General features: G+C 48.6%; 1 protein-coding gene across 5 annotated transcripts in view; it reads right to left on the bottom strand.

Annotated features, from left to right (window-relative positions):
* Positions 1 to 21991, bottom strand: part of LBR (lamin B receptor) — an 806934-nt gene that overhangs the window by 373437 nt on the left and 411506 nt on the right. The gene's annotated exons all lie outside the window — the stretch shown is intronic.

Below are 21991 nucleotides of genomic sequence, written 5' to 3'. Positions count from 1 at the left end.
GGTAACTCAACTGATTGTTTAAGATGAAAAGCAGAGATTACTTTCGGAAGGAATTTTGGATTCGTTCTAAGAACCACCTAGTTACGATGTATTTGTAAGAAAGGTTCTTGTATGGTTAAAGCCTGGATCTCACTTACCTTCCTGAGAGAGGTAATCGCGACAAGGAAAGCTACTTTCTATGTGAGGAACTGCAGTTCACATTTGTGTAGAGGTTCAAATGGGGGACCCATGAGCCTGGTAAGAACAATGTTTAAATTCCACACCGGAGAGCGTGGCAGTCTGGGGGGAAATATCCTTTTAAGGCCCTCCATAAAGGCTTTAATTGCAGGTACTTTAAATAGTGACAAGTGCTGTCTGTTTTGTAAATAAACGGCAAGTGCCGCTAGATGTAATCTTATGGATGAATATGCTAGATTACACATTTGTAAGTGTAGGAAGTAGCAAAGGATGTCCTGGATTGAAGCATCCAGCGGATCGATTTTATTGTTATTGCAGTAGATGACAAATCTTTTCCATTTTGCTTCATAGCAAGCTCTAGTAGTAGGGCCTCTGGCTTCTTTAAGGATGTTCATACAGTCCGGTAGAAAGTTAAGGAAACCGACTCTAGGACTTCAGGAGCCAGATCGCTAGATTCAGTTGACCTGGATCGGGGTGCCTTATCTCTCCATGGTTCTGCGTTAGCAGCGTTGGAGAGAGATGTAGTTTTTGGTCTGGAACTACTGAAAGTTCCAGGAGTGTTGTGAATCACGGTTGCCGTGCCAATGTGGGATCTACCAGGATCATCCTGAGGGACTGTTGTCTGAGCTTGCGTACTACTAGGGTAATCAGTGGGAGTGGCGGAAAAGCATACTCAAATCTGCCTGATCAGTTCATCCATATCGCATTGCCTTTGGACAACGGGTGTGGAAACCTGGCGGCGAAGGTTGGGCATTTAGAATTTGCATGTGTGGCTAACAGATATATATCTGGTTGGCCCCACATTTGGAAGAATGGTTGAAGAACTTGAGGAAGAAGTTCCCATTCGTGTATGTGCTGTGATCCGCAATCTGATTGTGAACTCCCGGAAGGTGTTCTGCCAGAAGGTATATGTTTTGTGGAATGGCCCATCTCCATATACTTTGTGCCAGCGGAGACAGCGGCAAAGAATGTGTGCCTCCTTGTTTTTGTATGTAAAACATGGCTGTCATATTGTTGTAGATGTACTTGGAATGATTTTAATGCTAGAAATATTGCCAGTAATTCTAGGTGATTGATGCGGAGCACTTTTTGTTGAGTGGTCCACTTGCCTTGAATTGTGTGGTTTAGGAGATGGGCTCCCCAGCTAGTGAGTGATGCGTCTGCTGTTAGCACTATCTCTGCAACTGGCTCTAGGAACGGCCACCCTTTGGAAAGGTTTTGTGTGTTCCACCACTGCAGAGAGCGATGTGTGCAGCTGTCCACCAACACCAGATCTGTAAGTTGTCCTTGAGCCTGGTTCCACTGACGTGCTAGGTATTCTTGTAAGGGGCGCATTTGAAGTCTTGAGTGAGGTACGATAAAAATGCAAGAGGCCATCATTCCTATGAGTTGCATGAATACCCTTGCTGGGAGGGAATGATGTGGTTGAAATTTGGTGATTAGGGTTTGTATACTGGTTATCCTGGCTGGATTGGGATATGCCAGAGCTCTGGAGGTGTCTAATGAGTCCCCTAGATACTGATGTATGTGGGAGGGCTGAAGACGTGACTTGGTGTAGTTTACTGTAAATCCCAAATTGTGTAGTAGCTGGATGGTTTGATGAGTGTGATTAACACACTGGTTGAATGACTTGGCTTTTATCAGCCAGCCTTCGAGGTATGGAAAGACATGGATTTGTTGTCTTCTCAAGTGTGCTGCTACTCCTGCAAGGCACTTTGTGAACACCCTGGGTGCGTTGGTCACCCCGAATGGAAGGACTTTGAACTGATAGTGTTGTCCGTCCACTATGAATCTTAACTATTTCCTGTGAGCAGGGTGTATGGGAATGTGGAAGTAGGCGTCCTTGAGATCTAGTGTGGCAAGGAAGTCGCCTAGTTGAAGTTGTGGGAGGACCTGTTGAAGAGTGATCATGTGAAAACAACATGACTGTATGTAGAGATTAAGAGGTCTGAGGTCGAGTATTGGCCTTAGGGTGCCGTCCTTTTTGGGGATTAGGAAATACAGCAAGTAATCCCGTTCCTTGATGCTGTAAGGGAACTAGTTCTATTGCCTGTTTTTGAAGCAGTGAGAGAACCTCCTGTTTTAAGACCATGAGATGTTCCGTGGACATTGGCCACTGTTTGGGTGGTATAGTGGGTGGGGTTGCTGTAAGATCCAGGCAGTAACCATACTGGATAATTTGTCTTACCCACTTGTCTGTGGTGATGGAAGTCCAGACAGGTAGGAACTGTGATAGTCTCGCTCCGACAGGGGTGGAATGGTCTGGAGGGAATGGAGGGAAGTCACTGCTCATTAGTGGGGAGGTGCGAGTGTTGTTGTTACCTCGGCCTCCCCCTTTGTTATTTCCCCTGTATCCGCCTCTAAAATATCCTCTGCTGGGGGATGTTTGCGTGGTGTTTTTGTCTGCTGCGATGTTTTTGGATGCACCTCTATAGAAGGAGCAACAAAAGGAACCATGTGTGGATGGAGACTGTAATGCTCCCATGGATTTAGCAGTCTGTGTCCTTTTTCATTTTTTCTAGAGTGGTATCTACAGCCGGTCCAAAAAGTTGTTCTTGATTGAACAGCTGATTGAGGATAGTTGTTTGTACCTCCTGTTTGAAGACAGAGATGCGTAACCAGGCATGCCGTCTGAGTAACACGCTAGTGTTAATGGACCTAGAGGCGGTGTCAGCTGCGTCAAGGGTACACTTGATTGATGGATTGTTTATTAATTTGCCCTCCTGAATCAAATCATTTGCATTGGTCTTATATTGATAAGGTAAATGTTGCAATAGGGTTTCCAGTTGGTCATATTGAGCCCTATCGTACATAGCAAGTAATGCCTGTGTGTTGGCTATTCGCCAGTGATTAGCTGCATGGGCAGCAACTCTCTTGCCGGAAGCATCTAGCAACTTAGATTCTTTATCCGGAGGTGGCGCATCACTGGAGGTCTGAGAGTTGGCACGTTTCCTAGCATTAGTTACCACTTGTGAATCTAAAAGCAGTTGACCCTTGATGTAGGTGGGATCATTGGGAGCGGGTTTATCTTTTTTGGCAATCCTGGGATTGAGAGTTCTAGCCCTAACATGGTCTTTGAATATGTCAGGAGCATGTTTAATGACACCCTTTAACATTGGCAGGGTTTGTACAGTCTTTTGACACTGTTCAAAGGTGTCTTGAAGAAAGTCCTCATCTGCAGGGTCAGAATGCATCTGAACACCATGATAGAGAGCAGCTCTTTTTACAAGTTGACCAAAGCCAATATTGTCATCTGGGGGAGATGGCTTTGTTGGATATGCATGGGGATTAGGGAGGTCTGGAGGATCTACTGGGTCATCATAATCGTCCCAATCGTCCTGTGGTACGCCTGTGTGGTCATCAGGGTAAGTGAAAGGGTCATTGTTGCCCCCTCCATCCTCTAAATCATCATCATCTTGTGGTGGTGGTGAGTTTGGTGGAAGTATAGGAGAATGTGGAGGAGAGACAGACTTAGGAGAAAGAGCAGGAGAAGAGGGTCTTATAGATGATGTGGCAGAGTCTTTTCTTTTCACAGGCACTACAGGAATGCCTGGTGTGTCCAGTTTCCTCTTCTTCTGTGGAACAGCAGCCAGCCTCTTTTGGGGTCTATGTGGAGAGTTTTTTGTTTCGGATCGATAGGATCCGTCCAAAAAAGTTCTTCCTCTTCGGGAACTGCTTTTGGCGCCAATTTCTTCGGGTCCGAGCGAGGTTTGGATTTCTGCTCCGAGGCCTTGGGAGGTGGTTTGGGGTCCTTCGGCTTGGCTGTGGAGGCAGAAATCTTTTTCGGTTCTGAATGTTTCGGTTTCGGTTCCGATGTCTTTTTTGATGGCGTCGAGGTGCTCGTTGCCGATGTGTTTTTGGGAGTAAGCTGCATGCCTGGCTTTGGTGCCGATGGTGCCTGCGGAACACTGAGATGCGGTTTCCTCAGTCCTGAGCTACCGGAAGGCTTGTCCCTTATCTTTGGAGCCGGGCCCGGGGGCGGGGCTTCTGAAGCTTGTTTTCGGTCGCGACTGGGGCCAGCAGGCGAAGTCTTGACCAGGGCCTTCTTTTTTTCAGGTGGAATTGGGGTAGGGGCAATTGTACTCACTCGTTGACCAGGAGTGATGTGGTCATCTGAGTCTGAGTCGTCTGCTTCGGACACGATTTCCAGGTCCTCAGAATCCTCCTCCGGGACATCGGGCCTTCATCGAAGATGTCCACCGGTACCGGAGTTGCCCGCTGCGCCATGATTTGTCGCCGGGCCCGGCAATCACGGATGGTCTTTTTAGATCTTAAAGAGGCGCAGGCTTGGCAACTGTTCTCGTCGTGCTCGGGCGAGAGACACAGGTTACAGACCTTGTGGTGGTCACTGGGTGGAAATTTTGCTCCACACTGGGGGCATTTTTTAAAAGGAGTCCTTTCCATGAGCTGTAGGCCCGAACGGCATCGATAGGCCCATCGGCCCGGGTCGACGACTGGAATCGAGTAGTTGAGGTGCGCGTCGAAGATCACACGATCAAAAACAATACCGTCGAGGTTTAGATAGTTTGCGCATCGAAAAGATTTGGAGAATATGGTGCCGAACCGGAGCACAGAAGTTACATCTGAACCCGATGGCGGAAAAAAACAATATAAAGATGGAGTCGATGCCCATGCACACTATCGTCCAAAAGACAACAACAGGGTGCAAGCATCTGAGCCCAACACCAGAAGGCGATCTATGCACAGATGATCTAACAAGATGTTTGATTCGGGCCATCGATCAGATAGCGCCAGTGAAAACACAGCAAATCAAGGGCTCTGGGAAAGCTCCCTGGTTTACTCCGCTCTTAAGGGAAACCAAAACCAAGCTAAGGAGATTAGAAAGGCTGTGGAGGAAATCCAAGCAAGATACTGATAGGGATACCTATAAGGCCTTTCTCCACCAATATAAAAAACTTATGATTCAAGCTAAAGCGGACTATCTTGAGTCGCGCCTAAGCAAGACCACTAATATCCAGAAAGAAACCTTTAAAATCTTGGCTGAGCTGAGTAAGAAGCCGGATAATGTTAAGCCCCCTTTTGATTGTAATACCTTCCAGACCTATTTCCTGGAGAAGGTGAAGATCATTGTCCAGGAGATAGAGAATATGGCGGCAACAGGGACTGCAATTGCCTTAACATCTAATAAGGCGAGCGACTGTTCTCTTACAATGTTCCCACAGATGGATACATTAATCTTGGAACAACTGATGTGTAAAATTAAATCTGGCTCTCCAGCTGATCCTTGTCCACCTGAGATTTTTCGCATTGCGCGTCCCTTATTGGAGGAATACATCATCTCTCTCCTTAATAGATCGCTAGACATGGGATACCTGCCGAGTGAACTTAAGGAGGCGCGGGTAAGACCCTTATTGAAAAAGCTGGGGTCAGATCCCGCTGTGTTGAAGAACTACAGACCCATCTCCCAGCTGCCCTTTCTCTCAAAAATCCTTGAGCAACATGTTCTTCAGTCCCTGTCCTGCTATCTGGAATCTCACCATCTACTCCACGATAGACAGGCAGGTTTTCGAGCACATCACAGCACCGAGTTGGTGATGCTCTCGGTGCTGGACGAACTAAGAGGTAGGGCTGACTGTAAGAAAGCGAGCGCCCTGATTTTATTAGATCTATCAGCGGCGTTCGATACTGTCAGCCACACCCTGCTCTTGGACAGATTGAAGAGCTTTGGGATTAAGGGCTCGGCGCTGCAGTGGTTGGAATCCTTCCTTACAGGCAGGACTCAAAGGATACAACTGGGGGATGAAACATCTGAGGTCGGGGTTTTAGAGTGTGGAGTACCGCAGGGGTCGGCCCTGTCCCCTCTTCTATTCAACCTATACCTGCAACCCCTGATCGCTGCGCTGGCTGCGATGGACTGTAAAGTCTTCAACTATGCGGACGATACGCAGTTGCTGCTAAGTATAAATGACACCTCGGCCGCACAACTCCAATCCCAGAACATCCTGAGGTTCACGGTGCGATGGATGACAGATAACCTTTTAAAAGTCAATCCTGACAAAACTGAGATCTTGGTTATACCATCCACCCTCTCACCTTGGAGTGACCTCTACTGGCCCATGGAGTTGGGCTCGGCCCCAAAACCAAGCCTGGCTGTAAAAAGCTTGGGGATTCGGTTGGACGCTGACCTATCGATGGCGCCTCAGATCGCGTCGGTGGTAGGCAGCTGTATTAATATCATCCGGCAACTGCGGAAGTTATCCCTTATCCTTTCAGAGCCCATGATGCGCTCAATAGTAACTGCCACTATCATTTCCAGAATTGACTATGGGAATGCCCTCTATCTTGGCCTACCGAAAACCCTTACTAATAGGCTTCAGATTCTAATGAATGATGCTGCCCGACTGATTTTTAGACTCCCTAGGAGGTCTAGAGCCACTCCTCTACTACAAAACCTACATTGGCTTCCAATAAAAGAGAGAGTGGAATTCAAGAGTCTGTGTATATCCCATAAGGTCATCTACGGTAAGGCTCCGGCCTATATCAAGGAGCGCCTACAACTGTACTGCCCGACGAGATCACTTCGGTCCTCGGACCTGCAGTTGTTGACTTGCTCTCGGTACAGGCTAGTGACGAAGGGAGGCAGAGCCTTCTCGGTATTGGTTCCCCAGCTGTGGAACAACTTGCCTGGAGGGCTACGTGAGGAAGGAAACCTCTTAAAATTTCGAAAGAGCCTGAAAACGCTACTGTTCAGGAGAAGCCTGAGCATGGCTTAATCCAATGCGATCTTTTGTTCTGACCTGTTGTGTTATTGTCCTATTCCATCTTTCCGGGCGCTTAGAGGCCTGCAGGTGATTAGGCGCGGTATAAAATTAAAATAACAACAACAATAACAATAACAGTGTACAATCTGCAGATCATCTGCCTCGAACAGTTTGTTTCTGCTCTTAGGCTTCTAGCTTCTACTTGCAACTTCGGAAAGACTCTAGATATGCATATAGGAGATCAACTTGTTTTTGGTTGTTGTGAGAAAGAAATACAAGAGATTTATTGGGTTGCGTGGATCCTACTCTTATAGAGGTTATAGATATTGCAAAAGGTATTGAGCGCTCGCTGCTCTCAACAAAGCTTATGGCTCAAGATCAAACAGCACTTTAAGTTAATCAGTCCGATACTTTAAGTTTAGTGCAAGTAAAAGGTAGGAAGTTAGGCTGCTTTTAGCATAAAAAAATCTAATATTTCCTGATACAGGTGTGGTTCAAAAACACATTTAAGTAATAATGCCAAATGTTCAGCAGTGGGAAAGCACTATGTTCAATACAAGAAAACTAGACATTTGCAAAGGTGTGTAGTGGAGGACGGAAACAATTTAGGGTTAACTGGGTGAGTATGGAGATGGATGAAGTGGCCGAGGATGTATTAAATGAATTGTCTAGTATTGTTTCATACATTGATCTGAATAAGGTACAAACCAGACTAATCAAAAACCCGTTATGTGATGACTCAGTTGGTGATGTAACACTTAATATGATGGCAGATTCTGGCGCTCCCATCACCATTTTATCAGATGCAAAAACATTTAAGCTGTGGGGTTATAGTAAGAAATTAGAGCTTCCAGAAGTCAATCCCAAAGCCTTCGGGGAGTAGGACATCAATATGCTTGGGTATTTTGTGGATGTTCTGACATGTATGGGTAGGAAAGCCAATACTAAAATATATGTACCATTAAAAGTACGTAATCTAGTGGGATGGCAGGATTCTGCCAGATTACGGTTAATGTTGGTACCTGGTTATAAAACACCTGTTATGGTTGCCCCAATGTAAATTTCATTTCTGGGAAAATCATCTGAAAATGACACAGGAAAAATAATCTTGGAGTTTCCAGAAGTGTTTAGTGATGAAATTGTTCACATCACAAAATATGAACACCACATTAGGTTGAAATCTGACACTGCTCCAGTAACACATAAAATGAAACCTGTTCCACTAAGTGCATTAAAAAAAAACTTTTAAAAAACACTACAAAAGTAATTAAAAATCGTATAATCACTGAACCCAATTCATCTGAATGGGTCAGTCCCATTGTCATTGTCACAAAAGGATCAAGAGAAGTTCGGTTGTATATGGATTTACGAACACCTAACAAAAATATCATAACTGATTGTCATCCCATCCCAATAATACATGAGTTATTAGCAAATTTGGGCCAAGCTACATTTTTCCAGTCTTTTTGATCTTAGCTCAGCAACCATCAAGTTTCCCTAGATGTCATCTCACAAGAATTAACGACGTTCATCACACCTTATAGTGCCAATAAGTTTCTGCGATTTCCATTTGGTTTGGCATCCGCTGCCAGTGTTTTTCAAAAACTTATGGATACTATTTTAAAAGGAGTAAAAGGAGCACCATCTTTTCAAGATGATGTTTTAATTTTTGCAAACACTGTGCATGAACGTGTTTTAAGAAATGTTTTAACTATTTTTAAGAGTCATGAAATTACATTGAGGTTGGATAACTGGAAGAATATTGTGAGCGAATTGGATTACCAAGGCCATAGAATTACACCAGAGACAAAGCATCGTCTCACAGAAGCCATCAAAAAAGCACCTGCCCCTAATGACAAGGATACATTTAGGTCTTTCTTGGGTCTAAGTGAGTATTTTGAAGATATGTAAAGGATTATACTTTTGCACTACTACCACTTGGGTCTACACTCAGAAAAGGTATGAAATTTGTTTGGGGTTCAGGTGAGATGGAAGGCTTTGAGAAGGTGTAGAGGGTTGGAAGAAAGGTGCAGGAGACCAGGCTTTGGTAAGGGCGGCTTTATTGTATACAGAGCACGTCTTCGGCGAATATCCAGACTCTTGTGGGGAAAAGGGTTAATGACTGTAGGTCTTTGGTTTCCCGGTCCCTCGACGGGGTCCGCCTTCTTCTCATCCGCTCCAGTGCGAGCCCGTCCAATCGTGGATGTCGGTGGGTCAGTGGTCGTGGCAAGGGATAAGAAAGAAACAAAAGGTGGTGTGGTATCAGTGTGGGGTAGTCACACGCTAAGTTGGGAAGGGGAGTGAAGGGTCACACAGTGCGAGTATCATGTCTACCTAAGTGAGTGAAGTACTCGGGGGGGGGGGGGGGGGGGAATACCGGGACGAGGGGATCCTCAAGGCTCATGTATCGGGTCTCCTCCTCCTTCCCACCCAGCCCGTAAACCGCTTGCGTACCTGCAAGAGCCACGCTCCTCCTGGAGCGTGGCTGGGCGAATCACGGAGTCGTTGGCCTCCTGGCTTCCTGTAATCTCTGGACCACATTCCGCCTCCTCTCCTCCGCTCAACTCCGTCCGCTCTTCCCCACTCTCGACTCCTTCCGACTCGCTCTCCTCGACTCCTCCGGTGATGCCACACACCGTTTCCCCTCACCTACATACGCGCGTTTATCTGGCTGTTCCACTCGTCCTGCTGCTGGGAAAGAAGAGGGGAAACAGTGGTCGTCACATTCAACCAGTCCACTGTCTGTTTCATACCCCCCTTGGCCGGGCTTGCCTTGTTACAGAAGGTCAAAAAGTTGACTATTTCTGCCGCTGCTCGTACACCTTTTACTGCCAGTTGACTTACGATGCAAGTCAGGTGGGTCTTGGTGCGGTTCTCTTGCAGTGTATTGATGATAAAGAGGCCACTGTTGCTTTTGCATCACGCTGCTTGAAGCCACCTCTTGTTTATCTTCTCAAAGGTACTGGTACAGGTAAGGCTTCGGTTCGTTTGTGGAGGTAATTGTCACGTCTCCAAGACTATGTTTTTGATATTACGTATATCTCAGGTGGTATATCGGCTCAATCTGAATGCCATGTTAAGAAAAGTGTTGATTTGATAACATGAACAGTGTTAAAGAAATCATGTTTTGTGTAGGGGAATGGGTTTAAAAAAAAAACATTAAGGCAAACTTGTGAAACTTGTGTACCTACAAAGTTTAAGGATTATGATTTGTATTAGACTGCAATGTTATATGGTCAACAGCATTATGTTCTTATTGTTTTCTGTTGATAAAGGGAAAGGTGTGTTACATGCTCATATCATTCAGAATGTTGGTTGTTGGGCGTTCTAGGACTCATCTTTATGAATGATTCCGTGCAATGATTATTCTGTCAGTTGCTCTGGGACTTTCATAGAGAGGGTCCTGTTCCAGTGGGCTCCGCTGTTTTTCAAATAAACTTATTTGGATCATACCTTGTGTTCCTGTATGGTCATTCTCAGCTGCGTGCTAAAACAGACACATAGTAATGCTTCGTAAACATGAAGGGGTAGACCAGATAGCTGCCTTGCGAATGTCAAGTATAGGAAAATTAGCCAAGAAAGCCATAGAAGTTCTTCTTTTTTTGCAGGGTGAGTGGGGTTCAGGAGGGGCTGGAAAAAGGCAATTGGATTTAGCATAACAAGTCTTTAAACATTTGTCCAGCCAGCATGCACTGTAGGAGAGTAGGATCTGCTTCTTATAGTTACCCCCACTTTTTGCTGATGTTTCACTGTTTTCGACTTGGATTGACTGGGATCCTGCTATCCAGGACCCCAGTCTAGCTGCTTTCTCCTCTAAATTGATTGCATGTACTTTAGGTACACTCCAGATTGGATACTGGGGTACCCTTATCAGTCCCTAGTATATAGTACACTATGTACCCAGGGCATAGGTACCCCAGAGGCTGCAGCATGTATTATGCCACCCCTGAGAGACCATTCAAACTGACACCACAGGTCTGCTACTGCAGCCTGTGTAAGGTGGTGCATGCACCCCTTATGGGTTCACTATATCTATTCTAAATCACTGCACATATAAACCTATCAGTCACCCCTATGGCAGGCCTTAACTTGAAGGCAGGGTGTGGGTTTTATGTGAGAGGGTGCTCATGCATGAGCAGAGCCCCTCTGCAGCCTTCGGAACCTATTCTCCGGGGTTGTCTGTGATGCAGCCAACCATATATATTTAGGTGCATTATAACCTCGCGGTAAATGCTAACTTTTTTTAAACGGCTGCTTAGAAACATGTTGTGTTTGGTGTCAAACACCTTGGACTCAAAGCTCCCCGACAGTAACTGGCGGGGGAGGTAGGATTCCACCCTACTAGAGGGACTTATATGAACACCGGTACACCCAGTACCAGCTTTCCAGAACCTTGGCATCCCAAAATGGATGCTGCCAGCCACAGACACAAGTCTGCCCTCCTGCTGCTGGACGAAACTCGAGCAGACGACGGCCCAACAATAGGTTTCCTGTCACAGGGAGGTGTGACCACCTCCCAGGCAGGCTTTAGTGTATTGGGGCTGGGTGGGTGCACACAGTGTGCTTTGATGTCTGCACTGGGGGCACATTTGGTGTCCCTGTGCATAGTCCAGCTCAAACCGGTCACCGGAGCCATTTGCTCCTGCTCTGGCACGAAACTGGACATAGGACATGGGTGTAGCCACCCCTCTGTCCTGACCCTCCCATAGGTGGGTCCCCAGAGTTTGTCCCACCCCTTCCTTGCGTATAAAGTAGGAACCTTTGACTACAGGACTTTAGATTTTACCTGGACTAAACTCTGCTACAGAAACCAAGTACTTCGACGATCTGCACGATGCTGGATGACTGAAGAATCTCCCATGGAGTAAAGGAGTTACTCCCCTGCACGGTAGGCACCTAAAACGCATCTGACCGGTTTGCATCTCCCGAGCTCCTGAGGACTCCGAAGATTTCTGCAACACAGGAGGTGGGTTCCCAAGGTCTCTGAGGCTGATCTGTGCTCTCAGCAATTCTGAGGCCCGTATCCCTCGTGGGGGCCGTGCAACCCGACCCCCTGTGCAGTATTTCCACTGGAGATTTCCAGCCTACTCTCCACAAGTGTTCCGTGGGCTGGTATTTTGTGATTCAGCTCGAGGTCCCTTCGCGATCCCTGTTCCGTTGACCTGTGGGTCACTGTGAAAGTAACTTTGACTTTCCGTGGCTGCAGAGTCAAGCTTCACCTCTTCTCACCTGAAACACCCAACATCAGTAGGCATTCGTCTATCATGCCCCTGGTCACTGTGAAGTGACCCAGACTCTGTCCCCTCTGCTATCAGGTTCATCTCATCTCCGATCCAGGCTTGGATCACATCGGACACTTTTCATCTTCCCGGCAGCAGCACTTTTTTGCACCACGCCATTGAAAACGACGAAGGTTTCCGACGTCACTTGACCCCTATGCACCCGGCTCCTCTGGGATAGGTATCATGGGTACCTCGGTACTCTCAAGGGTGCTGGCCTTTGAACTTTCTATGTTTGAAAGGGTTTGCTCAAAGTCCTCACCTAAGTGTCCTTAATCTTTAAAATTCCAACCACGACTTTCTCAGAGAATTGTACGGAGCTTGCGCCTGTGTTCACACACTGCACCCGTCCTCCGTGGTCCCCATGTGTCACTACCTTGGGTGGTTCCTTGGGGTCCCAGCGATTCTACGTGCTCTAGGCACTGTGTCTAGTCAAGTCATGGTTGTTATACCACTTTCTTAGTATATGGTTCGGTCTCCCCCCTGAAGCCCGCTGTGTATTGTGCTATTTACTGTCGTTCTAGTGATTTAATATTGTGTGCTTTGTGCTCTAATCTCATAAAGAGGTTAGTAGAGAGTGTTTAGTAATAAATACATATATTTTATATATTTCTTGTGTGGTTCTCCTTTCATTTGGTCATTCAGGAGGTTATGATCTGGTAAAACAAGCTGCTTTACATTCCTTCAAGACTTGGCCTAAAGGCTGCTCTCCATAGCTACCACTAGGATAGCTTTCAATAAAGGTTGTCTTTAATATAATCATCAATAAGGGTTGTTTGGACTGAAGGCCTGGACGAGTTTCTATTGGCGGCTCGGCTGCCCCGGTTGGATCCGGAGCACGGGAAAGACCTAGGGGGTGCCATAACATTGGGCGAGATTCGCGCGGCGATTAAACACATGGCCCGGCGAAAGACCCCAGGGGCGGATGGCCTGCCCGTCGAGTTTTATGCGGCGTACCCGGAGCTGTTGGCTCCGCGGTTGCAAGCCCTCTATAGTGAGGCGTGGCGAGTAGGGCGTTTATCCGCCTCCGCTCGGGAGGCGATCGTGGTGCCCCTGCTGAAACCCGGAGGGGATGCTAGTGCCCACACGGCGTACCGTCCGCTCTCCATGCTGACGGTGGATTACAAAATCTTGAGTAAAATATTGGCGTCGCGCCTATTGCCTCATATGACCGCCCTCATTCATCCGGATCAAGCGGGCTTTATTCCCCGGCGTAACACGGCCACCTCAGTTCGACGTTTGCTGCGGGTGGTGGAAGTGGACCGGGACACATACCCAGAGGCCTTCACACTGTCGGTCGACATAGAGAAGGCCTTTGACAGTGTGGAGTGGCCATACTTGTATCGGGTGTTGCAGGCATTTGGCCTGGGGGATGGCTTCGTACGCTGGACCACCTTGCTCTACAACGATGCCACGGCCCGCGTGAGGACGGGGGCGACCATATCAGCCCCCTACCGAGTGCGGCGGGGGACGAGGCAGGGCTGCTCGCTATCCCCATTGCTGTTCGCCCTGGCCATTGAGCCATTGGCGGCGCATGCCAGGCTGGGGCGCTCCTATGCTGGAGTACAATTGAGGGGGGAAGCCCACTATATATCCCTTTATGCGGATGATCTGCTGATGTTCTTGGCGGACGCGGCTGGCGCATTACGCGGAGCAACCGCCTTATTGGAAGTCTTTGGTCGCCTGTCCGGGCTTAAGGTCAATTGGGGCAAAACATGCTTGTTCCCACTGTTGCCGGGTGGACAAGCCCCCCAGTCGCTGGGAGTGATACAATGGGAGGGTAGCTGCCTCGCTATTTGGGGGTTAATATCTATCACACCCAGCCTGATTTGCTGGAGGAGAATGTTGGCAGGGCCATCCGAGGCTTGCGCGGTAGCATGGGTTTCTGGAGTACGCTCCCACTTTCGTGCGCTGGGAGGGTAGCGCTACTGAAGATGGTGGTGTGGCCTGCTGAGCCTACTTGAGGCAGCGAGAGACGGTGGGTCAGCCTGGAGAAGGTGACCATTTTACACCGACCTCGCTAGCGCTAGCTGCGCTTTTCGCTTGCTCAATAGCTTTTAAATAACCCGTTTTTGTATTTACTTTTATTTCTGTTAATTTACCTTGCTTTTATCTGCAGCGACTCCCCTGGCCTCATTCTGCACTTTAAAACCCCCCTTGGGGACCACCACAACTGCCTTTGGCGGGTCCGGGATCACGGGGTACCGGGGACGAATTTTAGCGCCATCTTGGATCGGGCTCGGGCACTCTCGCGCATTCTCGTGAGATTTCGGCCTGCTGAGCCTACTTGAGGCAGCGAGAGACGGTAGGTCAGCCTGGAGAAGGTGACCACTTTACACCGACCTCGCTAGCGCTAGCTGCGCTTTTCGCTTGCTCAATAGCTTTTAAATAACCCGTTTTTGTATTTACTTTTATTTCTGTTAATTTACCTTGTTTTTATCTGCAGCGACCCCCCTGGCCTCATTCTGCACTTTAAAACCCCCCTTGGGGACCACCACCACTGCCTTTGGCGGGTCCGGGATCACGGGGTACCGGGGACGAATTATAGAGCCATCTTGGATCGGGCTCGGGCACTCTCGCGCATTCTCGCGAGATTTCGGCCTGCTGAGCCTACTTGAGCCTTCTATCGGCCGCGCAGCGGTGACGCGCAGCGGAGCGCCTTCATCGCGCCTGAGTCCAGCCAGAGTCCTGCCCGTCTGCGCTCGTCCGCGCTAGGCAGGGCCTGGCAGGGCTCTTTGCCATTTCAGGATGTTATCTTCTGAAGATCTACGCGCGTTGCGCCGCGGGGTAAGTGGATGCCGCCATGGTACCTTGGATCCTCTTTGTGGTCCTTATCAGTGCCCTATTTGTTCCTTCACTCTTCCGGCATCACAACCCATCCTGTTCTTTCAACCTAAATCCCCTAGAGCTCGCATTACTGGTCCCGTACGGGCCTCTGATATCTGTTCGCCTCTTAAAATATTTCTTTTGAATGTAAGGTCATTGGCCTGCCACTCGCAAGAAATCTTTTCACTGATTATTGATGAAAATCCAGATATTTTCTTTTTCACCGAAACGTGGCTTCACGATAATTCTATGGCTGTGATTAACTTAGCCCTCCCAGTAGGCTATACCATGCACTCATCCCATCGTAATGGCAGAGGTGGCGGCATCGCAGTCGCGGTAAAAACTTGCTATTCGTGTGCCTGGTCACCCACCACTATAGCTGGATGTGAAAGCGCGCACTTCAACATCACTGTAAGTCCCCACTTCACCTTCGCGGGACTTTTAATCTATAGGCCTCCCGGTCCTGATGGAGCTTTTCGTGTCAGCCTTCCGGATGTGGTCTCTTCTTTAGCTCTGAAAACCAATAATTTTACGGTCATTGGTGATCTGAACCTCCATATGGAAGCACCACTTTCCAACCCAGTCCAAAGCTTGCTTTCTGATCTTGAGGCATTTCAATTAGTCCAACTGGTTAAATTCCCGACTCATATCGGCGGACACCTGCTGGATCCTTTTCTGACAAACATCTCCTGTAATATTGAAGTGCTCCAGCCCAAGCCTATGGCCTGGACTGATCACTATCTGATCGAAACGCATATTGCTATTAACATCCCTCTAGCCAATAACAACTTGCCTAAGACTCTCAAGCGTCCTTGGAGAAACTTAAACCTAGAGCACTTTCACCATCTGTTGCTGCAGCACCAACCTCAACCTCCTCAGGAAGTTTCCCGTGGCTATGACGTTTTTTGTAAGTGGCTTGACCAGTCTCTGGATACCCTTATATCAGCTAGGTGGAGCAAGGCTAAATCCGGCTCCCCCAGTCCCTGGTATGACGAATCTCTTAGGGTACTGAAAGCATCTTGTAAAAAAGCAGAACGCGCTTGGCGCAAAAACTATGATACTGATCTTAAAGCAGCCTATAGATCTTGCATCAGGATGTATCATAGGGCCATATGTTCAGCCAGGGCTGCTTTTTACTCACAAGAAATAAAAAACAGTACTAACCCTACCAAGACCATGTTTAGGGTGTGCAAGGACCTCACCAACAAAAGAACCGCCTCCACATTCATTGCCTCTATGACACACTGCGAAGATCTGGCCTCGTTTTTCGTTGAAAAAGTGGAGGCTATATACAGGTCGTTTGCTATGCCTTTCGTTAGTGAAATTAACAGTGCCCCTCTGACCTCTAAATCCTTATTAGCCATTCCAGGTCCTACCCAAGAGGAGTTCCTAAATTTGACAATCAAAGTTAAATCAGGTTCTCCGGATGACCCTATGAGACCCATGCAATTTCGTGATTTCGCCGATTGCTGTTACCCGGCGATGCAGAGCTTAATTGATCTCTCTTTTAGAACTGGTAGTGTTCCCACTGCTTGGAAGCAGGCCACTATTATACCAATTCTAAAAAAACCTTCTCTTGACCCTTCCAAATCAGAGCATTACCGACCTATTTCCCTCCTTCCTTGGATGGCTAAATTAGCCGAAGCTCACGCCAACAGGATTTTATCCCTCCACCTGCAAGAAGCAAACATACTAGATAACTCCCAGAATGGGTTTCGAGTCGGTCATAGTACCGAGACCGCTCTCTTGGCGGTGGTGGAACATATCAGGAAAATACTAGACCAAGGTCAGACGGCGGCACTGATCCTATTGGATCTAAGTGCCGCTTTCGACACGGTCTCCCACCACATCCTTTTACACCGCCTCGTGGAGGCAGGAGTTGGAGAACAAGCGCTTGACTGGTTTCGATCATTTCTTACAGGTCGAACCTTTAAAGTTTCTACTCCTCCCTACATCTCTGCCCCACGCCCCATTCTGCAGGGAGTTCCACAGGGTTCGGCCCTCAGCCCCACCCTTTTTAATTTGTATGTTGCACCGCTGGCGCAGGTAGCTGCCAGCTTTGGTCTTACAATAGTGTCATACGCCGATGATACACAGCTGGCGGTATCACTTATTGGCGATTCCAACATGAACGCCCCCACCTTTCAGGCAGCCCTCAAAGCTGTCGCTGGTTGGATGGCGAACAATCGCTTACAACTCAACGCCACCAAGACGGAGGTCATTCTTTTTGGTAGAGACAGCGAGCTCTGGGGAGACCAATGGTGGCCTCCTGAATTGGGTCCTATCCCTACTCCAGTCGCCGAAGTCAGAAACTTGGGCGTATGGCTTGACGATCAATTGTCTTTTATTCCCCACATCAAGCGTGTCGCGGGAACTTGTTTTGGTGCTCTACAATGCCTACGGCCTATTTTTAAATTTTTTGACGCAGACACCAGGCAGATCATAGTCCAAGCTCTGGTGCTGACCAGATTGGACTACGCCAGTTCCCTGTTTCTGGGTGTTAATCAAGCTGAGCTTGCCCGCCTTCAGCGGGTACAAAATGCGGCGGCCAGGATGCTGGTCGGCCTCCCTAAATTTGTTTCTGCTCGCAGCACTATCCATGATCTCCATTGGCTCCCAGTAGGCCAAAGAATCAAGTTCAAGGCTTTGTGCCTTACTTTTAAAATTCTCAATTTGGCCTCCCCTCCTATTCTCACCCAGACCATTCTCCATTATGTCTCCTCAAGAGCTCTTCGGTCTGCAGGGTCCAATCTGGCCATTGTTCCTCGTTTTAAAAAGTCCAGAATGGGTGGACGCTCCTTTTCGGTGATGGCGGCTACATTATGGAACTCTTTGCCTGCCTCACTTCGTTCCATCCACGATTTGTTTCCGTTCAGGAAACAATTAAAAACCCATTTATTCTCCTCTGTATAGTTCAGTGTTCTGGTCTTCATTGTTGTGTTGTGTGTTCCATCTCCTAAAGCGCCGGGACGCCTATTGGCTGCGGCATCTGTGCGCTATATAAGAAAATAATAACATAACATAACCCCGCCTCCTATACTTTTTTCGCACCCTGCCCATATGGATACCTGCGTCGTTCTTCCAACGGCTTCGAGCACTGTCTATGGGCTTCGTTTGGGGCTCGGGACGGCGGCGGGTGGCTTTGACCACATTGAGGCGGCCGAGAGCGGAGGGGGGCCTAGCAGTCCCGGACTCTGAATGGTACTATCTGGCGGCACAGCTCCAATGGCTCACGCAGGCGGTGGCTAGGGAGTATAGAGGCCCGGAGGGCCCACAGGGTAGGGTGATTCCGCGCCATGTGCTCGCATTCATAATCCTTCAGCAGCGGCTGGACCTTACCCAGCTTACTCTAGAGGAACGCACCCTCAGGTTGTGCTGGAACCGGTGCCAGAGGAGGGCCGCCATAACTCACCCCTATGCCCCGGAGATCCCCCTGGGTATGTGCACGGCGCTCCCGCATGGGGGCGATTGGTCGGGGCTAGCCGCTTGGGAGGAGCTGGGCGTACAAGTAGTGGGTGATTTATTCAGAGAAGGGGTGCTGCTGCCCTTCCAGGACTTGCAGGACTCTTGTGGGCTCCCGCGGGGGGGATTATTTACTTCATGCAGCACTAGTAGCGAGCATCCAGAGGCATTGGAATATGGGGCTCTCGGAGCCACCGATCGTCGCGGGCTGCCAATATGTAGTAACGGCGGCGGGGACGACCAAGGCCATTACATGCCTCTACCGCAGACTGTCGACGGAATGCCTACGGCCTCTTGATGCGTTGAGGGATAAGTGGGAAGCGGACCTCGAGAAGTCGATCCCCGAGACGACATGGTCCACGCTGGTGCGGCGGACCTGGAAGGGAACGCGTAATGCCCGGTTTCAGCTGGTTCAGTTTTTTACGCTACACAGGGCTTATCTGACGCCGGTTAAGATATTGCAATATTTCGGGGGCGCCCATTCTCAGTGCCCGCGGTGTGGGGGAGATGGGGCTGATTTTCGCCATATGTTTTGGTCCTGCGCGCAGTTGGGAGACTACTGGGAAGCTGTTATGGAGTGCCTGAATCAGGTGACAGACCGCTCTATTGCCCCGGAAATGGGGGCCTGCTTGTTGCTCTAGTTTCCCCATACCCGCCGAACGAAGGTTACCAGCAAGTTCTACGACTTAGGGTTGATCATGGCTAAGAGGGAACTGACTATGCACTGGAAATCACGGGCAGGCCTAGCTTTTTGAGGTGGAGGACGGCGTTTGTGAGATGGGCAGGCGCAGAGGGTACACTCCGGTTGCAATTAGCCCTTCGGAGGGATGACGAAAAGGCACTGGCGACGGCCAGAGCATGGGAGGCGTTGGTGGTGGAACTTCAGGGGCTGATGTCTGATGCAGGGGGCGAGGGGAGCACTTCTGACCGACAAGAGGAAGTGGCGAGCGGGGAGTAGGAGGGGAGCAGTGGTGAGAGCTGGATGCATAAAGTGTGGGTTGACATGGGGGACAAGCCCGAGTTGCCTAGGGAAGGTTGAGCACCCGTACATGATTCATTGTAAGGTGGGGGCACATCAGGAGGGGGAGAGGCAGAGGGGGGCACACTGATGTCGGTGGTGGGAGGGAGAGGGAGGGGGGGCTCCACGTGGGAAGGGTGAATGATCTTTTGCATACTTGGTAGCAATGCTACATGTAACAGTCTCCGTTGGAAGGGGGGGCAGTGGAGAGCTGTGTTGAGTTGTTGTTACGAAAACAATTTAAAAAAAATCAACAAAAAAAAGGGGTTGTTTGGACTGGTACAAGGTGCCCACTTTAATTAGTGGTCAGCATATACCAGGCCAACTTCTCACATGCACTACATGATTTAGAAGGAGACAAAACATTGAAGTGCCTTGCCGAAGTGCTCTGATCTCTCAATTTAATACATAAGCACTCCCTTGACATCTAATCTGTGGAGAGCTCTTTGTGCTAAAGATTCTGGACGTAGGAAGAACACTGAGAGCTAAATGGTTTGATTGAGTTAGAGGCCAGAGACTACCTTGGGTAGGAATTAAAGGCTGTTCCGAGGACCACCCTATCATAAGGGACTTAGAAGAAAGAATACTTACCTGTAACTACAGCTATCCAGTATTGGTATATTTTATAGATTCACAGGCAAATAAATACTAGATTTAGGGCCGTTACAGGTAGGTACAGGTCGGGACCAATGGGTCCCTTCCTTGGGGTGAGTACATCCCCTACTATTCCACCCTCCAGTGCGAGGGGGCATAAGCCTCACTCTGCTAGCCTGGGGGGACTGAAAGCTGCGCTTCACCTCGCCTCCCCCACCTGAGGGGTGGGGTTGCAAGGGGGGGGGGACATCTCTCCTCCTAACTTGGTTTTTTGGCTGATTCCCCCACCCAAACTGGGGCTCAGAACCGGTGGGGGCCAGTTGCCGAGAACAGCAAATGGCTGGTGTAACTCACAAACGTGGCAAACCTTTGAAGCTTCCCCTTCATGGACTTTGCCCATCCTGGGGGAGGATGCTTGGCACCTCGTCCCAGGTTGTGCTGTTTCAGGACCCCGAGAACGACAGGCTCTCCACCCAGGGGTCCAGAAACATGTCTGGTGGTGGCAGCTAGCGAGCAGCCACTCAGCCAGGATACTAGACTTGGGGCGTTTTTCAAGGGGCATAACTATGATGCCCTCTGAGTGCATTTTTCATTAAATTCCACACTGGCATCAGTGTGGGTTTAATGGGCTGAGAAGTTTGATACCAAACTCCCCAGTATTTGGTAAAGCCATTATGGTGCTGTGGAGTGGCATTATTGCAATTACAATGTCTAAGAATTGACTCAGACACTGTAGGGATAAAGGACTCATGCACCTGTACCCTTACCACTGGTCTAGTGCAGCCAGCTAGAGGGGTGGCTTACCTATGCCAGGGCAGTGGATTGTAGACATGGCACAAAGGGATGTGTGCCATGACGACTCTTCACTTTGTTCTGCACCAAAACACGGGGGGGAAAGAGAGAGAGAGGGAGTTGGAAAGGGAGAGGGGAGAGGGAGTTGGAGAGGGAGAGGGGAGAGGGAGAGGGAGAGAGGGAGAGGGAGAGAGGGAGAGGGAGAGGGGGAGAGGGAGAGAGAGAGAGAGAGAGAGAGAGAGAGAGAGAGAGAGAGAGAGAGAGAGAGAGAGGTACAGGGCCCCTAAGGGTGGCACAATTAGTGCTGCAGCACTTAGAGGCCTTCCCTGGTCACAGTGCCCATGGTACCTATGGTACCTTTCACAAAGTTTGGTAAAAAAACATAGGGCGTGCGTACCTGGTTGGCAGGAACCCAGGGCACACTCAGTCAAAATACATCAATATTATGCAAAAAGTGGGGTGCAACCATGCAAAAAGAGGCACTTTCCTACATTTACGCAGCCTGTGCTGAGGGCTAACAAATGCCTCTTGTTCATTGAATTTCTCTTTAATAAAGCATATATATATATGTATGACTCAGCATTTCTGATATCAGAAACATATAGACAGAGAGCATCAGGTTTAGAAATACAGCCTGTATTGAAGAGAAAAAACTGCTAGAGAATGGTAAGCCATTGTTAGCCAATAGTCTGCATTCAAAATATGCAACAGATAAAAACGTGCACCGTGCTTTTAATGCATACATGACCTCCTGTATCCCATCATGCCTCTGGGGTGACAGTTAGGTTAGATCTTTTTTATGGTGACATGAGTAACAGAAGATGTAGAAATGAACTTCTGCGTGATGATTCGTCCGAGGAGGAGGGCGGGTTGTTTAAGACTTTGATGAGGATTCCCCTGGAAGAGAGTTAGGATTACGGGTAGGTAACTTATCCCTCTCTTCCCAGGGATCCTCATCAATAGTCATAAGAATAGATAAGAGTAGCAACATCTTGAAGGTATCTTTCTAAAGGAAGAGGTTGAATATGCCAGGATCCAACAAAGACCCACTGGGGTCAGCTGCTTCTGAGTCCTCTTCATTCGTCCGAAAAGGAGAATAGTGGTCTTTGATGGATTTTTAA

This window comes from Triturus cristatus, chromosome 6, assembly GCF_964204655.1.
Source record: "Triturus cristatus chromosome 6, aTriCri1.1, whole genome shotgun sequence".
Lineage (NCBI taxonomy): Eukaryota > Metazoa > Chordata > Amphibia > Caudata > Salamandridae > Triturus > Triturus cristatus.
Note: the sequence above shows the minus strand (reverse complement) of the source record. Positions and strands in the feature narration are given on the sequence as shown.